At 52.3% G+C, this 18,417-nt stretch overlaps 1 protein-coding gene across 2 annotated transcripts in view; it reads left to right on the top strand.

Moving 5' to 3' along the window:
* Positions 1 to 13,861, top strand: part of LOC137618716 (zinc finger protein OZF-like) — a 912,062-nt gene extending 898,201 nt beyond the window's left edge. For both annotated transcript variants that reach the window (XR_011039822.1, XR_011039823.1), the window contains one exon: positions 13,732 to 13,861. The gene's annotated coding sequence lies outside the window, so the exon portion shown is untranslated. The remainder of the gene's footprint in view (positions 1 to 13,731) is intronic.
* The last annotated feature ends 4,556 nt before the right edge of the window (positions 13,862 to 18,417 follow it).

Genomic DNA, 18,417 nt, shown 5'->3' with positions numbered 1-18,417 from the left:
GTGCGTCCATGCTCTCCAGCGCATCAGCGTTTGCCAGCTCACCAGGACGTCGGCTCTCTCCAGTTTGCCAGCGCTCTCCTGCAAGCCAGTGCTCAATAGCTCGCCAGGGGTCTCCTGCGAGCCAGCACTCTCCTGCCCTTTAGCGCTCTTGGTCTCGGCATGACTCGCCTGTGCTTCAGTGCTCTCCGTCTCGGTAGGGCTCTCCTCCGTGCCAGTGCTCTCCAGCTCACCAGAACTCTCCTGCGCGCTAGTGATCTCCTTCTCGGTAGTGTTCTCTTGTGCACCAGCGCTCTCAAGGGCACCAGCTCTCTCCAGCGCGTCAGCACTCTAGAGCGTCCGCGCTCCCTAGCGCTTCCATGCTGTCCAGTGCATCAGTTTTTGCCAGCTTGTCAGTGCTCTCCAGCCCACCAGTGCTCTCCAGCTTGCCAACACTCTTGCACGCCAGCGCTCTCCTGCATGGCAGAGCTATCCAGCTGGCCAGTACTCTCCTGTACGTCAGCGCTTTCCACCTCGCCAGCGCTCTCCTGCCTGCCAGCATTCTCCTGCTTACCAGCACTCTCCTTCGCACCAACTCTCTCCATCTCAGCAGCACTCTCCTGCGCTCCAGCACCCTCTGGATCGGCACTGGTCTCCAACGCGTTAGCGATCCCCAGCGCATTCAAGCCCTCCAGCATATCAGTGTTAGCCAGCTCTCTAGTGCTCACCAGTACCACAGCACTTACCAGTACGTCGGCGCTCTCCAGCTTGCTTGCGCTCTCATTTGCGCCAGCGCTCTATAGCTCTCTCCGGCTCTGCAGCGCTCTCCTGTGTGTCGGTGCTCTCTAACTCGCCAATACTCTCCTGAGCGCCTCCTTTCTCCAGCTCGGCAGCACTCTCCTGCTCACTTGATAGCTTCGATCTAGCACTTTTTTGCTCGCGAGTACTCTCCAGTGCGCCAGTACTCTCTTGCGCACCAGCGCTCTCCAGTGTGCCAGCGTGTCGGCTCTCTCCACCACGATAGCACTCACCAGCACATCAGCGCTCTGTTGCTTGCTAGTTGTCTCCTGTGCACCAACGATCTCCAGCTTGCCTGTGCTCTCCTGCTTCCCAGCACTCTCCAGCTCACCAGCAGTGTCCAGTGCGCCAGCTCTTTTCAGCTCGCCAGCACTGTCCTGCGCGCCATTGCTCTCCAGTGTGTCAGCACGTCTAATCTCCAGTGCATCAGCGTTTTCCAACTCGCCAGCATGCCAGCGCTTGCCAATACGACAGCACTCACCAGAATGTCAGTGCTCTCAAGCTCGCCAGCACTCTCCTACGCGCCAGCAGTCTCCAGCTATCCAGCACTCTCCTGCATGCCAGCAATCTCCAGCTCTCCACTGTTCTTCAGCACGTCAGTGCTCCCAGCATGTCCCCGCTATCCAGCACATCAGCGTTGCAGGGGTTTGCAGACTGTGGCCAGATATAGTACGCAGACCGCCTAGTGTCTGAATGCCGACCACACTCCAACGCTCACTACAAAAAAAGATAAAACAGTAGAATAATCATAAATATGGGTAAAAGGTAAACAGTCAAGAATGAACTGGGCACTGGGCACCACCCCTTGATTTTATACTGGGCAAGGGGACCAAGCTAGAATATTTCTTCCCTCTTATCTTCTCTATAAATAGCTAAAGGTTTGTATTGTTAGGAAAAATAAGAATTATCTCCGATTTTGTCATGTCATTATTTTTACTTCCTCTCCTAATGTTCATAATGTACGATTACCTTGAAATAAATAAACATCCTACCAGAAAAAGAAAAAGAAAAGCAGGCGGTTCCTCTTCATTTATAATACATTACCTAGCACATCCAAGAGAGGGATGGTAAACTCTAGAAAAGATGAGAAATTTTAAGGTTGTAGCTGGGTCCCCTTGCCCAGTATAAAATCAAGGGGTGGTGCCCAGTGCCCAGTTCATTCTTGACTTACCTTTTGCCCAGATCTCTGGGTATTCCACCTTATTGTTTTTTTTTAGTGGAAAGGTGTTATGTTTGTCCGTAGTCTGCAAACCACTACAGCTGCTGCCCGGGGCGGATCTTTGGACAATCTCTGTGATTCATTCAGGGTATTGCATCCCTTTCACTCAATCTCTCCCTCTATTGACTCAGAATCCAGTTCCATTGAGCTCCAATATGAAGGGATCTGTAAAGGAGCTGGCCCTCCAGGCCGAAATGCAGACTATGTTGGAGAAGGGCGCTCTGCAGGAGGTTGTCAACGTGTCCATAGGATTCTTCAGTCGACTCTTTCTTGTGAAAAAGGCGTCTGGAGCCTGGTGGCCTGTCATTGACCTCTCAGCTCTGAACAAGTTTGTTCTACAAACTCTGTTCAGCATAAAGACCGTCAGACAAGTGGTAACACCTCAAGACATCTCGTGCACACTGGATCTCAAGGATGCATGCTTTCAGATCCCAGTCCATCCACCTTCATGGAAATATCTAGGGATCTTACATGACAACTGGCAATACCAGTTCAAGGTGCTGTGTTTTGGTCTTTCAACAGCACCTCAGGTCTTCATGAGAGTTTTCACCCTAGTGTCAACCTGGGCCCACAGGATTGGCATCTGCCTCCTAAGATACCTGGATGACTGGCTGATACTAGCAGACTCGATGGCAACTGTTCTCCAACACCGAGACAAACCCCTTGTCTTTTGCCAAGATCTGGAGATCGAGGTAAATCTTGAGAAGTCATCCTGCTTTCCTTTTAAAGATTGTTTTATCTGGAAATGATCATCGGCACTAGCCTGCAGAAAGTTTACGTATCAGACTACAGAATCCAGAGGCTGAGGAAAGTGGTAACCCCATTCCTTCAACGAGACGCTTTACCGGTGGTTACGTCTCCTAGGTCCCCTGTCATCCCTGGTCTATCTAGTTGTGAACAGCCGCCTCTGGATTCGATCTCTTCAGTGGCAGCTAAAATCCAGGTGGGTTTAAGACGAGGACTCCCTGGATATGCTGGTCCCCGTGGTACCCGAGCAGCTGAAGGACTTGAGGTGGTGGGTAGCAGACGAGAATCTCCTCCAAGGGGTCGACCTTCTCGTTCCTCCCCCAGAGTTGATACTCTTTTCAGATGCATCAAAAGGAGGTGGTATCCCACATACTACACCACATGGCCTCCAGGCTCTGGTTAGAGTCCAAAAGGTGCCAGCATTTAAATCTTGTAGATATGAGGGCAACCTTTCTAGGCATACAGAAGTTCCATCATTTACTGGCGGGTTATTCTGTGGTGTTGATGACTGACAACACTACGGTCATGGCTTAGGTGAACAAGCAAGGCAGTACCTTTACGCAGCACCTTTGCCATCTAGCAGTGGAGATGCTAAGATGGGCAGAAGACAACTCATTGTTCTTATCAGCCTGCTTCATTCCAAGCTAGAGGAATGTGCTTGCAGACAATCTAAGCTGAGTGACTCGGATGATGGGCTCCGAGTGGTCTTTGAATCATCTAGTAGTCAACAGTCCTGACTTTGTGAGGTTCTCCAACTGTGGATCTGTTTGCGACATCCCTGAACAATAGGCTCCCTCTCTACTGCTCCCCAGTTCTGCTTCCTCAGGCTTTCTGGGAAAATGCATTCCAGCAACGGTGAGACAACATCGACGTTTACACCTTTCCCCTGTTCTGTCTGATGAGAAGGGTTCTCAATAAGACCAGATCATCTAAGAACCTGTTAATGACCCTCATAGCTTCGCTATATCATCACGCCAAATGGTTCCTGGACCTTCTTTTATATTCTGACGAAGGTTCCGAACGAGCTCCTTCAACAACACAATTTACTCAGACAACCACATATGAACATCATTCACAAAGCCGTAGTATCCCTGTGACTTCACGCCTGGAGATTATCAAACATATCCTCCCTCAGAGAGGCTTTTTGCAACAGGTTGTGAAAAGGATGTCTGGATACCTTCGAAGGTCTTCCGCTTCAGTCTACCAGGCCAAGTGGACTTTCTTCTGTGGCTGGTATCATGGAAAGGGGTATCTCTCCCTTCGGGAAGAAAAACTCCTCTCGGTCTCTGCAGTGAAAGGCTACTTCTCGGTAAGGCTGAAAGTAGTCAATATTTCCTCTTCGTTGGAATTTTCTCTCCTCATACAGAGTTTCGAGCTTATCTGCCCTCAGTCAGAAGTTATACCACCTCCAGGGAACGTAGTTCTTGTCTTTCGGTCCCTGAAGGGTGCCCCCTACAAACCATTACGCCAGGCATCAGATACCCACTTGACTCAGAAGACAGTTTTCCTATTTATATTGGCCTCGGGCAAGAGAGTTAGTGAATTTCACAGTCTTTCATACGCCGTCTCCCATTCAAGGGGATGGGGGAGGTAATGTTTGGCTTCGTCCCTGAGTTTATCGGCTACGCTACTCCCAGATTTAGGCCCTTCTGGATTGGGAGTCTTCATAACGTAACTGATGATCAAGATTAACTGTTACTTTGTCCAGTGAGGAGTTTGAGGTACTCTCTCAAGAGAACAGCAGCAGCTTGCCCCCGAGTGTCAGCACGGAGAAGGTCAAGAGGAAGATCACCAAAAACACCATCTCTGCTCGGATTCGCAGGGTCACTGACCTGGCCATGAATCTCGATCCTCCTCCACAGATGAGACAACCCAGTGTTCATGACGTTAAGGGCATCAGCACGTCCCTAGCATACAAGAAGAACTACCCTGTGGATGCAGGTCTTACAAGCAGGCATGTTAAAGTGTCTTAAGACCTTCACCTCCACTACCTGTAAGACGTGACCCACATGCACATAGAGATGTTCTCCATTGGCCCTGTGGTGGCTGCACAAGTGGTTTAAATACCTCAGGCTCCTTGAGGAACAATTAGCAGATGGGATGAACATTAAGAATGACTAGCTCCTTCTCTCTTTCATTTTTCCCTCTCTTGGGGAACAGCACCTACGGTCCTCTGCAATTTTGCCTCATCTGTCTGCAGGTAAAAGCATTTTCATGTGTAACCAAACATATAAATAATGCTTGTTGCATCCCCATACCCCCTGGCGAGGTGGGATTGGGTAACGTCTATGGTTGGTTCAAAGAGTCCTATGTTTCTGAGAAATCTTACCTAGACTAGTCACACTGCTAGTTTGACACAATCACACAGATTGCTTAGGCAGCTAAGCAGGTTTTGCACAGATTTTAGTGAGGTATCAGGGTTTCTTCCTGTTACATGCGGAGCATATACGGGGAGAAACCCTGGGTCAAACACCAGCCAGTTGGTTTGGACTTCCACCCTCCTAAAGGATGATTCTTCCCTAATAAAGAGCAAAAGGGTTTGTATTTAGTGTCGGAACAAATGACAAATTTGAAAGTAATTTGTATTTTTCCTAACGATCCAAACCTTAAGCTCTTTGGTCCACCATTACTTGTACCCTTGTAAGTCCTGCTTGCAATCAAAAGTGACGAGATAACCCTCGCTAACTAGTGGTGAGGTAGTTACACCTAGCTAAGAGTCTTATGGCTAGTCCTCCAGCTTCCCCAAAATTATATCCCTAATAAAGAGCTCAAGGTTTGTATTGTTAGGAAAAATACAAATGTTCCGTAACCGAAATACAAAATACGCTATTTACATTGGGTTTATTTTCGGCGTAGCTGAAATGACGAGCCAATAGTTTTTAACGAGGGTTAACTACCCCCGCGCTAGTTAGCGGGGGTAGGGGAAGGGGTAGCTTGCTACCCCTCCCCCCCCACACACCGGTGATTTGCTTCACTTCACTTTTGGCTCCCGCGATGAACAGACGTGTCTGTCCATCGTCGTCGTTTGACAGCCTTAATCTTGCTTTTCCTCAGCTTGTGTGTGTTTGAAGTTGGCCTCACCCTTGGATATCCATCATGCGCAAGTGCCCTGGTATTGCCGGTCGCCCTTGTGGTACTTTCATGTCTGCGGTGGATACGGATCCTCACAACCTTTGCCCGCAGTGTCGAGGCTGACGGTGTGATAGAGAAAATACTTGTAGTGAGTGTAGGGAGTGGTCTGCCTCCCAGTGGGAGAAGTTTGGCCGCCGGCGTAAGAAGAAGTCCAAGAGAGACCGTTCTCCTTCTGGGGTTGCCTTGAAGGAGGAAGGCTCTCGGGACTCTTCTTCCGCCGCCCAAACCTCCTCCGAAGCTCCCCCTCGTCCGGCTCCTAAGGAGAGACCGCCGAGTGGGAGCGCAGGCCCTAGTTCTGTTTCCCGACCTACGGTGGGGGGAGAGGGCGTCGCCTCCCATAGCGGGTCGGCTCCCCCTCCTCCTCCGGGGGAGGTTTTTGATAATGATTCTGTGTCTCATGATGATCTTTTTCAGCTTTGGGCTTCCTTGGGGCTGAAGGGCCTGCCCTCCAAGGAAGCCCTGTTTGACCTTGTCCAGTTGGGGGCCGCTGTTAAGCAGTCGCCGGTGATAGTAGAGGTAGATCCTCTGCCTATCGTCGACGTCATGGTGACAGGCTTCCGACGGGTCGGGGCAAACCTCTGCTGTTCCTGATGAGGATGACGTTGCTGAAGGCTCTCCTCCCCCTTCTGTACATCCTTCGAAGGGGGAAGGGAGTCCCAGGCTCTTCTGCTGCCAAGCCTCCCTCTAAGGGGAGCGCTTTGACCGAGACTCCCCTTCGGAGGACGGATGATCCTGCGACCCCCCTCTTGGCCGCCTTCGCCGTAAGGCTCACCGTCCGCTACGTCGTAAGGGCCTCCCGTCTCCCTATAAGGGTGCTAAGAGGCGCCTTTTTGAATCTTCGCCTCCTTCCTCCGATGGGGACTCTCTTCGCCGTAAGCAGCCTGCAGCTCCTGTCTCCTTAGACCTCTCCGGGGATCGATCTCGTTCTCCAACGCCTTCCAGACCTTCCGCCCCTGGTGCAGATGGACAGCAGTCTGACCTCGTCATCCGACGGGCAACGGTCCCTTCGGGGCAAAGGGTTGCCTCCCACGGTGTGGGTGCTTCCCCTGCGCGCCCTTCTGCAGTGTTAGCGCACAGGCGCTCTCCTGCTCGTCAGCGTTCTCCTGATCGCCAGCGCTCTCCTGTTCGTCAGGGTTCTCCTGATGATCGTCGCCCCACTGCTCGCCAGCGCTCTCCTGAGGACACCGAACATCCTGCTGTTCCTGTTGTGCGCCCAGCGCGCCATCGGTCTCCTGAGCGCTCTAGATCTCCTGCCCGTCAGAGTGCACCTGTGCTCCCAGTTCCTGATACGCGCCCTGTGCGCCCACGTTCGCCCGCGCGACCAAGAACTTCGGTTCAGGTCTTGGACAAGGACTCTTCTTCTCCTCGCCCTCGCGATCCTGCTCGTCAGCCTGTTCCAGCGCAGCAACGCTCGCGGTCGCCTACGCGTACTTCTAAGGCTACTGTACGCCCTCGCGCCCACGCTCCTCCTGTTCCTGAGGCCAATCGTGAACGTTCACCTTTGCGCAACGCGCCGGCTGCTCCCACACAGGATTCCACGCGTGGCCCTCCTGCTCGCCAGCGATCACAGACGCGTCAACGTTCGCCTGCTCGTCAGCGATCTCCTGCGCGTCAACGGACCCCAGCGCGTCAACGGTCCCCAGCGCGTCAGCGATCCCCTGAACATCGGCGATCTCCTGACCGCCCGCGTGATTTTTCACCTGCGTGCAAGCGCTCTCTTACCCGTCGGCGCCCAGAGGATCTGGAGAGACATGGGTCTCCTTCTACCAGCTCGCCCACGCGCGGTCGCTCGCCTGCGCGTTCTACGCGCCATCGCTCGCCAACACGTCACCATGCGCCAATGCGCCATCGCTCGCCTACGCGCCAGCGTTCACCAGCGCGCCATTGATCGCTTGCTCGCCATCGATCTCCCATGCGTTACAGGTCCCCTGGACACCATCGACAGCGGTCGTCTGAGCGATCTTGTTTGCCCACACACCAACGCGTTCCCTCGTCAACTTGTTCCCTCGCCAACGCACTCACTCGCGCTCGCTCGCCCACGCGTTCACGCGCTTACTCGCCCACGTGCTCACGCGCTTACTCGCCTACACGCCCGCGCGATCGTTCACCCATGCGCGACCGCTCCCGCGCTCGATTGTCTCCGCGCGATTGCGCGCCCGTGCTTCAACAGCCTCTCGCGTGCGACTCCTTAGTGTCGCCTACGCACGGGCGTCAGCACGACCCCGTTCGCGTCGTGTTCCGCAGCTCGCGGCAGCAGCAGGGACGTGTGTCGCCAGACCGCAATCAGGATCGCCCCCTCCTAAGCGCAGGTCTCTTTTTCAGGATAGGGTAGACCCATCAGAGAGGTCAGAACAACTTTCTTCCCCTTTTTCCTTACAGGCAGGTCCAGTGGTGTCCACTCCGAAGGATCGCCCGATCCCCTTCCCTCCAGCGGGAATTTCGGACTCTGTGTCCGTGTCTCGGCAGTCTTGGTTTGGTCCTCTGATGCGGGCGTTAGCGAAGGCTATGAAGCCGGCACTCGCAGATCAAGGACACAAGCCAACGGCCGCCTCGCCCCCGCTGAAGAGAAGGAGAGGAGTGGACTTCGTGGTGACTTCTCCCAGGGAGAAGCTGGTTCCTAAGAGATCCGTCAGGAAGGCTCCATCCCCTTCGGAGGCGCTTTCTCCTTCTCCTGAAGATGAGGCTTTTCCGTCCTCAGGAGAATCCAGTGAGGTAGCGGTCTCCCCCTCGGCACCAAGGGGGGAGTCGTGTCCTCATGGAGGGGAATCGTCTCGCTTGGAAGGCACCTTCCAGACCTCTTTGTTGGGGTCGTGTATCCCGCCCAGGAGGGAACCTAAAGACTCCAAGATGATTCCGAAGTCGTCTTCTTGAATTCGTTAGGATCCAGCTGCACCCCGGGAGAACGTCCACGCATCTCCCCAGGAAGAGATTCTGGGAACGGGAGACTTAGCTGCCAGTCCACGGGGAGGAGACCAGCAAGAGTCTGAGCATGCCTTCTGGCAAGTCCTGAGCCTGATGAGACAGCTCAACGGGTTCATGGACCCCGTGATCGCCCCCCATGAAGGCAAGGACACGGTCCTGGATCAGGTGTACGAAACTCAGAAGCCCCCCAAGGCCAGCGCGGCTTTGCCCTGGTCCCAGGGGCTGAAGAGTGCCAGAGCCAGGGCCAATGCTCAACTCGCGGTTCTCACTTCCTCCAGTCGTTCCTCTGCCGGGAACAGACTCCTCCCACCTCCTCGTCTCCAGCAGAGGAGGTATTTTGAGATCATGGGGGAGTCTAGCCTCGCTCTTCCCCTCCATCATTCGGTAGAAGAGCTCGCTAGGTGAGTTCCCCTTGAGAAGCTCTCCGCCCGGCAGGTGACGTTCTTGGCGTCGGAGATCCTGAGCCATGAGAAGGTTGCGAAGTGCGCCATGCAGGCCACTTCGTGGCTGGATATTTGGCTAGGTTCTCTGGGGATCCTATTGTGCTCTGAGGATCTGTCTAAGGAGACCAATAGGAAGGCCCAGGAGACCTTCCTCCTCTCGGGCACTAGCTCCATCGAGTTCCTGGCACATCAGGTTACCAACCTTTGAGCCAACTCGGTGTTGAAGCGTCGTGATGCGGTGACCGAGAAGATCCACCCGAAGGTCCCCGCCGTGGATGTCTGCAGGCTTAGGCAGGCTTCCCTCCTTAGGGGGAATCTGTTCGAGCCGCAGGACTTGGAACGTACAGCTGAGAGGTGGAGGAAGTCGAGCCAAGACTCCCTCCTCCAAAGGGCCCTTGCATCTCGGCCCTATAAGCCTCCAGCTCCGCAGCAACCGCAGCAGCAGCCTCGCAAGACACCAAAGCAGGCACCGGCAGCTAAGAAAGTGGTGTCTAAGCCCCAGCCCTTTCCAGCCAAGAACAAGAGGGGCGGTAAGTCCTCCTGGGGAGGCAAGACTCCTTGAGGGAGCGGCCGCGGACGCAAACGCTAGGAGTGGCAGTCCCCCCGCGTGTCCACCTGTGGGGGGGGATGCCTTCAAAGTTGCGTGCACAGGTGGCAGCAACAAGGGGCCGATGCTTGGACGGTCTCCGTGATCGGCCAAGGCTGTCGCGTCCCATTCACAACATCTCAACCTCCCCTGACAGCGAATCCAGTGTCGTTAAGCTCCTATGCCATGGGATCAGTAAAGGGGCTAGCCCTTCGGGCAGAAGTCGAGACCATGCTCAAGAAGGATGCTCTCCAGGAGGTCGTCGACGGCTCCCCAGGCTTCTTCAGTCGACTCTTTCTTGTAAAGAAGGCGTCTGGTGGCTGGAGACCTGTCATCGACCTCTCAGCTCTGAACAAGTTTGTCAAGCAAACTCCGTTCAGCATGGAGACAGCGGACACAGTCAGACTTGCAGTGAGACCACAAGACTTCATGTGCACACTGGATCTAAAGGATGCGTACTTCCAGATCCCAATCCATCCGTCTTCCAGGAAGTACTTGAGATTCAGCCTAGACAGCAAGACCTACCAGTTCAAGGTGCTGTGCTTCGGTCTCTCCACAGCACCTCAGTTGTTCACCAGAGTGTTCACCCTGATTTCATCCTGGGCGCACAGGAACGGCATTCGTCTCCTTCGTTATCTGGACGACTGGCTGATCCTGGCAGATTCGGAGTCGACCCTTCTTCGACACCGAGACAGGCTTCTGGGACTTTGCCAGGATCTGGGGATCGTGGTAAATCTCGAGAAGTCCTCTCTGCAGCCGTCCCAACAACTGGTTTATCTAGGCATGTTGTTAGACACCAATCTCCACAAAGCCTCTCCATCGGACGACAGGATAGCAAGGCTGAGGAGGGTGGCGGAACCCTTCCTCAGGCAAGAAGAGCTTCCCGCCCAATCGTGGTTGCGTCTCTTAGGTCACCTGTCTTCCCTGGCTCGTCTGGTTCCAAACGGCCGTCTCAGGACGAGATCCCTGCAGTGGCGGCTAAAGTCCCGGTGGAATCAAGGATCCGATTCCCCGGACTTACAGGTCCCGATAGGACCTTCGGAACAGGCGGACCTGCGGTGGTGGCTGGTCGACAAGAACCTGCGAAAGGGAGTAGATCTTCTCGTTCTCCCCCTGGAGTTGGCACTGTTTTCGGACGCGTCAAAAGAACGGTGGGGGGCGCACATTCTGGACCAGAGGACCTCAGACCTTTGGTCAGAATCAAAAAAGTACCTGCACATCAACCTGCTAGAGATGAAGGCCGTCTTTCTGGCTCTTCAACAGTTCCAACGGACCCTGGCGGGTCACTCCGTGGTGGTGATGAGCGACAACACCATGGTAGTGGCTTATATCAACAAGCAGGGAGGTACTTTTTCACAGCAGCTATCCCATCTTGCAGTAGAGATTCTGAGGTGGACCGAAGTCCACTCGATAACACTATCATCTCGCTTCATTCCTGGCTAGAGGAATGTGCTCGCCGACAGTCTGAGCAGGGCTTCGCAGATAGTGAGTACCAAGTGGTCTTTGTATCCTCAGATAGCCAACAAAGTCCCGACTTTGTGGGGTTCCCTGACCGTGGATCTGTTCGCGACAGCTTTGAATTTCAAGCTGCCCCTGTACTGCTCCCCAGTCCCGGACCCCAAGGCACTCTGGCAAGATGCTTTCCAACAACGGTGGGACGACATCGACGTGTACGCCTTCCCACCGTTCTGTCTGATGAGAAGGGTGCTCAACAGGACCAGACTATTGGTCAACTGTTCGATGACTCTGATAGCTCCGTTATGGCATCACGCGGAATGGTTCCCGGACCTTCTGCAGCTCCTGACGGAGTTCCCGAGAGAATTTTCCCCACGACACGAGCTACTCAGACAACCACACTGCAACATCTTCCACAAGGCCGTAGCCTCGCTTCGGCTTCACGCCTGGAGACTATCCAGCGTCTCCTCACGGAGAAAGGCTTTTCGCAACAGGTTGCGGAGAGGATGTCTCGGCACCTGCGAAAGTCCTCTGAGGGAGTCTACCAGGCGAAGTGGAGTGTCTTCTGTGGTTGGTGTCGTGGAAGGGGTATCTCTCCACTCGATGCCACTATTCCAGCAATAGCGGAGTTCCTCGTTTATTTGCGGGAGGAAATGCGCCTTTCGGTCTCAGCGGTGAAAGGCTATCGCTCAGCCTTAAGCTTGGTTTTTAGGCTGAAAGGTGTGGACATTTCTTCCTCGCTGGAACTCTCTCTACTCATACGTAGCTATGAGCTTACCTGCCCTCAGTCGGAAGTGAGACCTCCTCCTTGGAACGTGGTTCGGGTTCTCAGGGCTCTTAAGAGACCTCCCTTCGAACCATTACGCCAGGCCTCTGATCGCCACCTGTCTTGGAAGACAGCTTTCCTGTTCGCTTTGGCCTCTGCCAAGCGAGTTAGTGAACTTCATGGTCTCTCGTACGACATCGCCCATTCAAGGGGATGGGGGGAGGTAACGTTCAGTTTCGTCCCTGAGTTTGTTGCAAGACTCAGAATCCTGGAGTGCCGGACCCACGATTCAACTCTTTCAGGATCGCGAGTCTCCGTTCTGTAACAAGCGACCCAGACCAGCTGCTACTATGTCCAGTGAGGAGTCTGAGGTATTACTTGAAGAGAACAGCTGCAGTTCGTCCTCAAGTGCAAGCATTGTTTGTTAGCACAGGCAGGACTAAGAGGAGGGTCACCAAGAATACCATCTTGGCTTGGATTCGAAGGGTTATTCATCACGCCTTGAATCCAGACCCTCCTCTGTCACGTCGCCCTAGGGCACACGACGTCAGGGGCATTGCTACGTCCCTGGCCTTCAAGAGAAACTTCTCTGTGACGCAGGTGCTTCAAGCTGGGGGTCTGAAAGCGTCAGACGACCTTCACAGCCCACTACCTGCAGGACGTGACCCACAGGAGCCTCGATACCTTTTCTATTGGCCCTGTGGTGGCTGCACAACAGCTGGTCTAACCTCAGGCTCCTTTATGGACACGTAGCAGTAGGATGAGGGCGTTGTTACCCGGTTTTAGTCTGCGTGAATGAAAGAGTATGTCTGACACTTACTTCTTTCTTCATCCTCCCCTCTCTTGGGGAAGCAGCATCCTGGTCTCCGCATAGCTGACCTTAACCTCTGCAGGTAACCCATGCTTCCTTGTGCTCCTAGTATTAAGTTTAATACTGTCGCGTCCCCCATACCCTGACGAGGTGGTATTGGGAACGTCCTATCCTGGATTCCTATCTAAAAGTGTCAAGGTCAACTTCATAGGACGAGTCACGCTCTTTCCTCCACACACAACTTATGTAGGCCACACGTTCCTTGCGAATCAAGGAACTTGTGAGGTGCAGGGGCTCCTTCTCTCAAGTGCTAATCACTGGGAGGCGGAGCCCCCGGGTAAAGCCAAAGTCAGTAAGGCTGGGGACTTTCCACCCTTCCTAAGGGGTAAGTCACCCAGTGTAAATAGCGTGGTTTGTATTTCGGTTGCGGAACAAATGACAAATTCGGAGATAATTTGTATTTTTCCTAACCATACAAACCTTAGCTATTTACACATATTTGCCTGCCAGCCCTGTCCCCCAAGTCAAGTCCTACCTCTAAGTGAAGTGAAGCAAATCACTGGTGTGTGTGGGGGGGGGGGGGGGGAGGGGTAGCAAACTACCCCTTCCCCTACCACCGCTAACTAGCGCGGGGGTAGTTAACCCTTGTTAAGAACTATTGGCTCGTCATTTCAGCTACGCCGAAAGTAAACCCAATGTAAATAGCTAAGGTTTGTATGGTTAGGAAAAATACAAATTACTTAGAAATTTGTCATATTTTTTATGTCCCCTTTCTTCAAACAAGGCGGAGTCGGGCAATGTATTGATTATGAACGGGCTCACCCCTACTGTGTACTTATCTATTCACCTCCCATTGAAGTCTTTTACTCCTTCCAGCACTGATTGCCCAGGCTGTCATCCTACGAGGAAAACAAGGTGTCAGGCTGCCTCTTGAGGAGCTCCTATGAAGCACATGAGGTCATCCTGGGACAGGAGCCAGCCAGTTGGTTTGAGATCTTCAACCCACCCTAAGGTGAGTCTCCTACATAAAGAGCAAAGGGTTCGTATGCTGCACTGGAATAAATGACAATGGTTCCGTAACTGGAATACAAACCAATGCTATTTCTGGGCTCTGACCTGTGTCGCCCAGTGAAATGCTCCTTTTACATCATTTCTAAGGTAAAAACTGCTATGAATTTACCAGAGAAAAAATTGTATAGGAATGCTAGGTTGAACCCAGCTCGCTCACCTTAATAAGGTGTCGGTATAATACTGGGGCGTGATTAAATCACAACCAGAGGTCTTGCACCATTTAGATATCTCCTGTCAATATCCCAGAACAGCGAGGTGCCGTTCAACATCCTAGCTCTGATCGCTACTACGAACGATCCCACCCCCGCCAGTGACGTCACTCCTTTTTCATAGCACCAGCTTGATACGTTATCTTTTTTCTGGTGTGTGTTTTCCTTGGATTACCCAGGATTTATCTCAGGATGTCGGACCCTACCGTCACTCCACCTAAGTTAAGTACCAGATCTATGAGTTTTGAGATTTAGGAGGTGGCCTTGCCCTTATTTATTATTTTATCACAGTTTTATTTTATCCGCGACCCCGCATCGGGTCCTCGTGGCGGTCGGCCACCTCCTCTCTCTCTCTCTCTCTCTCGTCGTTCTTAACGTTTTACAATGACTCTTCTATACTGATTGTTCCTCGTTTTGAACTTTTCTGGGTATCCACGGTTCACACCCCGTGTTATTTTATGTTATGGTATTCTGTTATTACGATAACAGTTGTTTACGATATTACGGTATCGTAATTTCATGTTAGGTTGGCATACCTGGTAGCTTTCGAGCGTTACTAGTTTTACTTTGTTTTACGTTCCTCACGGACGTTCATAACGATCTTTTTAGCATATGTTTTATTACTAGTATTAATTAGTTCGATGGGACTTTCACGAGGCAATTCTTTGTTTTATGTTTTTGTCGGCACTTCACCGACTTTGTGTTATGTTGGTAACCCTGCCTAGCCCCACGCGCTGTTAGGCTTGGTCTTCCCCTGTCTCTCTGTTCGTCCCTCCGTACTATCTTACGATTATATTATTATTATTATTATTATTATTATTATCCAGCATGCCTTCCTCTTTTATTTACCTATTAGTTATATTATTATATTGTTTATCCTAGTCTTTCCGTGTGATCATTCCAGTCGTGGGTCTCTGCTCAGGTTGGTACACCTGTCCTCTGCCCCACTTGTTAGCCTCCCTCTCCCCATCCGCCTGGCACCCCTACCCCAGGGTTGCCTTCCCTCTCTCTCTCTCTCTCTCTCTCATGTCGAGTCGTAGAGTCAGCTGTTTTGCATTACGCTCTCTCCCCTGGGGCCTTCGCTTAACTCCGTACTGGGCGGTTCCCGATCATATGTGGGGCTTATTATTATACATTATTTTTGCAGTTTTCCCCCCTACCCTGCCGTAGCCGTTTCTTTCCGCCGACTCGATTGGCCATCAGTCGGCGGGAGGCATTCTGCTTGGTCTGTGGTATCATGTTGTGTTTATAATATATATTTTTCACATTCATTCCTGCTACATCCTCCCGGTCCCGTACCTCACGGACCCACCATAGATCCCTCCACCCCCCTCCCTCTATGGTGTTCCATACTTCACGGACTCCATGTGTTATTATTTCATTGCGGGATCCCCGGACGTAGCTTTCACTTTATTCCCTGGTCGAGTTGATTACAGTAATCCTGTGTGCCGTCGACGGGTTTGACCCCCGACTCCCCCCCCCTGTCCGCCTTCTCCGGTGGATTTTCATGAGCCCTGGGCTCTCTCTGTTTTCTCTCCGGAGCCAACGTTACCTGTAACCACTTGGATTAATCTCATCTATATATATTCACATGTATATATATATATATATACTCCCTGTCCTCGACCCCCCCCCTCGAATACGATCACGATTACGGATTGACTTATTCTTATCTATATTACAGTCGTAGTATATCTTTTCACCACGATAGTGGTATAATTTAAGCCCCCGGGCCCCTCTTGCTTATCTATAAGATACTCATGTATCTTTTATTTTACAGACAGTACACTGTGCGATGACGGCATGTTCGGCGGTCCTCCACCAACCCTGCGGCCACGATGTGTGTCGTTCACATGCCCACTGTGCTGTCCTGTTAAATGATTTGATTGTTTGGCATCCGGACAATTGTGTAGTTTGCTACAAAATGACCTCCACTTTAACATCTGACTCGGTGAGTGGAATTACTTTTAGCAATAATACAGACTTGGTAAGTGGAGTTACAATTAATTACAATTAATTACAATTAATTAATTTTAAGGACACTGTTCTTTGGACTCCTCGCATGCCCTTCGATAGCTTCGTGTCTCCAAAGCCCCTGATCCTTTTCCTTTTTCTTCGGCTTACCCTCGCTAATAGTCTGTTCTCTTTCAGAGCTCCCAACTTGAAAAGAATACGGCTCAGGCGACCCTCAAAATCTGGATTGGCGGGTTCGTCCGGAATGTGAAGGCCAAACAGCCTTATATCCTCTCTGAGGAATGGTGCTCTCGCCTTTACCCGCACGCAAAGACTTCGGCTGCGGTCCGCAAAGAGTTGGCGGATCCTATCATTGAAAATATTGAATCCCTACTATTGGCCCCGGATCAAGAGGAGACAGGCGGGATGTTAACAGAGGACGTCGCTATCCTCAATTTAGACGTAGAGCCCATGGCTCTGGACGAACCCGACACAGGTAGGGACATAGGTGAGTCAGGTGGGTCCCGGGCTAAGATTCCTCTCCTTAGCCCGACTTTTTCTTCTACTTCTGACCAATCATCCTTTCAAGGATTCCCGGGGACTCCCGGGGCTGATCTCAAGCCCCGGCCTGTTGCCCCCAAGATTAAGGCTCACCGCAGGCCTTTACACAAGACCCACAAGTCTTCGAAACCATCATCATTGAAGTCAAAATCTTCTTCCACTAGAGTCTCCAAAGACTCAGTTGCTGTGCCCTCGACCTCTCAGGGAGTAGTCTCCATTCCGGCACCCCGTTCCCCCCCCCCCCCCCCCCCCCCCCCCGCCGGAATCATTCAACCCGAAGGAATTTTTGGAGAAGATGTTCTCTCGTTTTGAGACAATGTTGCAAGAGAGAATGACTAATGTGGAGACCATGGTTCAGGGACTCATGCGTTCGGGGCTGCCACCACAGCAGCAATATCCCATCCCCGACGCCTCTAAGCTCCCACCTTTTAACAAAAACAACCCTTGGCGGTTAGCGTTACATGCCCCCCTCTCGGATGGCATGTTATCCATAGAAGGTTTCGGAACTCGGCCTCTCGAGGACTACGAGTTCTACCCGCCGGGTCTTAAATTTCCCTTCCCCGGCTACACCCGCCTAACAGAGGAGGCTCTAATCCGCCTGGATAAGGTCCCGAAAGAGACCGTGATCTTCCCTAAAGAACAGGCACAGTCTGTCTTGGTCCGCATCGTCAATGAGTGGAACTGTATGAATACAATGATCACAGCCTACAAGAGCTCGTACACTATGTTTGTGGTCGACGAGCAGACCCCGACTCCATGCGCGACCAAGATTATGGAGATTGCCTATCAGGCTACCAAGGAGGAGAAACCCTTACCTCAACTCAGAGAGACGGACTTGACTTCCCTTCTCTTCCCGGGAGATAATGAATGTTGGCAGAACGCCCCATCTACCTTCTCGTTGGGCAAACTGAGCCCGGACTGTGCTTCGACGCAGTTCAGTGAACGCCTTCCTAAACTTCCGGAGTCCCTGATTAAATTTGAGTTTGACACCAGGTGTAGGCTCGGTAGGTCGATTAATTCGGTTACTCTTTCCGAATTGACCGTTGCCACTTACGACGAGGAACCTCTCTTTAAGGTCCTCACCAAATCCCTTTTGCAGACCTTATTGACTGACGCCTATGATTTTCTTAATGCCAGGTTCCGTTGCCGACGACATGTACTGTCTGAGGCTACGATTAGACACGAACCTAATAGGCTCATCAAAGCCCCAGTCTGGGGTCCGGAACTCTTCCCGGAGGACCTAGTTAATTCGGTTCTCAGCGAGGCAGCTAGAGCCAACCAAAGCCTCAAGGTTAGGTGGGGCCTAGTCCCTAAGAGAAAGTATGAGCCGGCTGGTACCCCCAATCCGAGGTAGGAAGAGATTGAGGCCCTTCCACTCCTCGCAATTTAGACAATCTCTTCAAGTGGTACAACTGGTCCCGGTTCAGTCAGTTCCTCAAGGTTCCCAGCCTTCTACCTCAAAGGGCCAACAACAACAACAGTATGTGTTGGTCCCTCAAGCTCAAGTCGCCTCGACTTCGTTCTCCACCTCCCCCGCCTTTAACCCCACGTATGAATCTCAGAGTTCTTTCCATGGCTACCAGCGCCACAGGGGCTCCAGAGGTGCCTTTCGTAACCGAGGTGGCGGAAGGGGTTCCCACCGAGGCAAGTCTTTCCACAGAGGCAGGGGCGGCAAATCATCCTCCAACCATTGAGAACTTGCAGGTAGGAGGGAGACTATACAAATTTCGGGACCATTGGAAGTTCAGCAATTGGGCTTCCAGGATAA

Source organism: Palaemon carinicauda, chromosome 25 (assembly GCF_036898095.1).
Source record: "Palaemon carinicauda isolate YSFRI2023 chromosome 25, ASM3689809v2, whole genome shotgun sequence".
Taxonomy (NCBI): domain Eukaryota; kingdom Metazoa; phylum Arthropoda; class Malacostraca; order Decapoda; family Palaemonidae; genus Palaemon; species Palaemon carinicauda.
Note: the sequence above shows the minus strand (reverse complement) of the source record. Positions and strands in the feature narration are given on the sequence as shown.